Genomic DNA, 4,134 nt, shown 5'->3' on the forward strand with positions numbered 1-4,134 from the left:
TCGGCATAAGATTACATTATTTGGACTTGAAATCGCTTTTTCTTACTAAATGCAAGAGTTTGTGGTTGTGCGCTAACGGAAGATTTATGATGCGCTGTGGTATGGTGCAAGGAATTCTGGTTATGCGTGAATGGAAGTTTTAAGATGCCCAGTTGACTTCCATGTGCTTTCTTGGCACTGTTTTAGAGAAGCTTGGTGTGTAAATCGCTCTTTTTTTGCCAGTTGTTGGTTTTCTTACGCATCTTTTATCCCTCAGATCCTTTATTAACTTTCTTTATGTAAACTTTGCCCTTTCTTTATTTCAGGACCAAATTGCTGCTTGCAGAACGTGTTAATTCGACGTATTAAATTTGCATCTCCTGGTACTGCGTTCTTCACCGAGGTGAGTTCTTCTGAGTCTTCTTGAGTGTGTACATTGCTCTTTTCTTTTTCACGTTGCTGTTTCCTACGCTTCTGTTACAAGAATACTGCTTCTAATGTCTAATTCTAATTTTTATTCGTTTATATTCACTGTTGCTAGGAATTAGCAACCAAACTCCGTTATCTGTAGAAGCAACAGTGTTTTCCAACAAGAAATTCAACATCACTTCAGTAAAACAAAAGGATAAATCGTGAACATTGCTTAGCAGCAAAATAAATATGGTTCATTTTACACTGTACCCTGCACTGCACAATATTGCTTAATGGACTTCAAAGTAAGTGCTAAACAGTTAACTGTTTTACAGTGTACCTGATGACACGGCAATTAATCCATAACAAAAGAATTTGTATCAAAGAGACAATATCGCTGAACAAACATTGAAAGTTGGTGAAAGACAGTTACCTGTTTTGCAGGGTACATGATGTTACTGCAATGTTAAATTCGTAATAGATAGTTTATAGTAGTATGGTTGCTGTTGAAGACGAATCTGATTTTCATAGTCTATATTATATCAACAACAAAATGTTGCTGTTACAACGTATAAATTATGTGATAAAAAATTAATTGTTTGACAGAGTACATGATATCACTGCAATGTCAAATTCATAATGATATATAGTTTATGGTTGATTTTACAACATTTTTTATGGTTGTTGTTGAAGAGGTATCTGATCTTTATAGTATATAATTATTATTTCAACAAAAAAATGTTGCTTTTAGAACCTTTAAAGTTTGTGATAAAAAACTGTTTTAGAATGTCAAATTCATGATAATAGTTTATAGTTGATTTTATAACATTGATAGCTGATTTTCAAGAGGCATCTGATTTTACAACAGCGAAATATTGATGTTACAATGTCAACAAAATGTTTACTTTATAGTTTTATTAAATAATTTTTTTCACAAGTGTCCATTGCACAATGTTGATACTTAACAGCCGATGTCTGAAATTATGGAGAATTGGGCGTCAGTCATGAAATTTCGAATTCCTTCATATTTTGCCCAAGTAACCTCTATAGTAAAGTATTTTCAAAAATAACAAAAGTTTCAACAGCTTTTTAAATTTTGCAAAATTGGAGAAAGTTTGAAAACGGCGTGTTGGCCTCCTTCGAATGGTAAAATTGGCGGAAAATAACACATTTTTAACTCGCTCGTACGATAAGACGTGGCGTAGTCTGTTTATGAAACACAAACAATATCAACAAACTTTAGCTCTTTATAACACAGTAATACAATTTGGATAAGCTGTTGAAATGAGAATGTTTTGGCCTTTAGAAGAAAACCAGTTTTAGGCATTTCAAAAAATCGCAAATTTCACCCAACTTCTACAATACAGAAACCCAATTGGTACGTCGAGTTTGGACATGAAATAACAACAACTTTGAAGAACAACCTTTGTAAATTACTGTGTTAAAATATTTCTTGCGGCAATGAAAAATTACCCCGTTGAGAGATCAAAATGTCAAGAGTAGTTTGACAAGAATCTCCGACACAAACCGCCGGCTGGCTACGCAAAGGAAATTGTAACCGTTTTCATGGAGAGAAATATTGGAGAAAACCTTCGCAAAATTACTTAAGGGGCTTGCAGAATAATTTTATATAGTGTTGATGCTTTTGAACTTCGATCAACACACACTGCCCTTGTTTCAATCCGGACTCTATCGAAACTGCAACATAACATGAACCTTACCCTGTTTCTAAAAATTATCCATTATCTGCCTGATCAAAATGATCCTCCACTAAATCGTTGTGTTTGGTATTGTAATATATGTAGCTTGCTGGACATGTGATACCCTTGTTTGCTCGAAATTTGTCGGTAGCTGGCCGCAGACAAATTCACAGAAGTAACATTCCGGCACAGAACCAGGATATGATGTAAGAACAAGATTGTGTGATGCATGACCTGGCCAAAGGTCAATAGCTATAATCCTTTTTTGGGTGTTAGCGTTTTGAGGTGTACGCCTAACGTGCGTGCTAGAAATACTAGTTCTCAACAATCTAACTTTTGATGCGAAAAAACCTTTCACGCATTGGTATATACACGTCTTACTTCTTACTATAAATCAAGTTAGCAGCATGGTTAATATCATTTTTGTATTTAATCCTTTCTATATTATTTAAAGATAAATCAAGATACCCAAAGGATTATTTGTGAATATTCTAAAAAAGGGAGAGTAAACAAAACTTTTGAGCAGATACATTGCTAGACACCCCAAAATCACCCTGCTACAATTACGTGGGCTATAAATAATCCTGTGGATGACAAACTGCTGTATTCAACATTAATTAACTGAAACAACAAGGAAGACGTGACCACAAACTGTTATATTTAACCACTGAAACTACAGTTTATCAAGGACTGCAAGTCCGATTTTTAATTTTTAACATTTCTCTGCAGTTATCAGACTCTTTCTAACTACTACAAGACATGATACCATAAATAGTAGAGAAGCACACCCCCACATTTCAAGCATGACTTTGAGAAAAAAAAAAACACTTGAAAAAAGGACTCTGGAAAAAAAGTTGTTTGCTTGTTTGTGATAAACTTGCCGAAAGCTAATGCTGTGTATTTGCAGTAACCTTAAGAAGTTAATAACTCTTAATTATAAGACACCCTTTAAAAGCTTATCTTCAATTGACTTCTCTAATTCTTTGGCCTGACAACACTTTGGACTTCATAGTGAAGTCCAAAGTTGAGATAAAAACGATGAAATCTGAGCGTAAATAAAGTGCAGGGAACGATGCAAAACGTTTGCTTAGTAACCACACAGTCAATTATAGAAGGAAGTCTGCACTGGGTAACATTGTTCACCGCCGTCAGAAAATAACATGGACATCAGCTGTCATTACACATTGGAGACTTGCAGAGAACTGAAAATAAAGTACAAATTTCACACGACACATGTAGAGCGATTGTTTTGCTCATTGTTTGGTGAGGTTTTCATTGACATCACTGTCATAGAGTCTTAACTTCCTTAATATTTCAAAATGCGGCCAACTTTCGGTTAAACTTCTACTCATTGAAAACAAAATAGAAGTAACTGATACAAAACCTAACTTGCAAATGCAGCAGAAGAAGGGATAAGAGATACATGTTTGAGAGTGTACCAGACCAGTTGATAGCCATCCCCAATTATTCACTTTTTCTCTGAAAATCTGGTTAAAAACTCGTAGATGAACCAATTTTATGCAAGACAGTGAATAGGAAATATTACTGGTTTGACACCAAGGGAAGATGTTCTTGGTCTTTCAGAATTAAAGTCACACAATAGTTTGAGAGTTCTACAGCAGCTGTCGGGAAGGTGGAAGTACGAATTCTGGATGAAGAGGTTTTGGAACCAACAAACATTCTCACAAAGAATATGGAATTTGACAGGCAAAGTATAGCAGAGCAGTGTCACGGAATCCAATGTAATCAACAAGTTTTCAATTCATCATGTCAGCAGCAGACCAACAAGATGAATTCCTACACAATTGAGTTCAGAAACTGTAAATATAGAGACCTTGGGTGCTTACCATTTACCCCGAAAAACCGGAAATTCCAGGTGGAAAATCAAATGGTACAAACTATTCCGTTCGGAACGTTCTGGAAAAAGTGGGCGGTCGTTTGAGGCGATCCACTTTTCCCGCTCTTTTCGAATTTCCCAGGTGGCGAGCGTACCATTTGACAGTATCCATTTGGGTTTGATTGTTTTTGGTGCGGTCAAAACAAA

The sequence above is a fragment of the Montipora capricornis genome, chromosome 14 (genome assembly GCF_036669925.1).
Source record: "Montipora capricornis isolate CH-2021 chromosome 14, ASM3666992v2, whole genome shotgun sequence".
In the NCBI taxonomy this organism is placed as follows: domain Eukaryota; kingdom Metazoa; phylum Cnidaria; class Anthozoa; order Scleractinia; family Acroporidae; genus Montipora; species Montipora capricornis.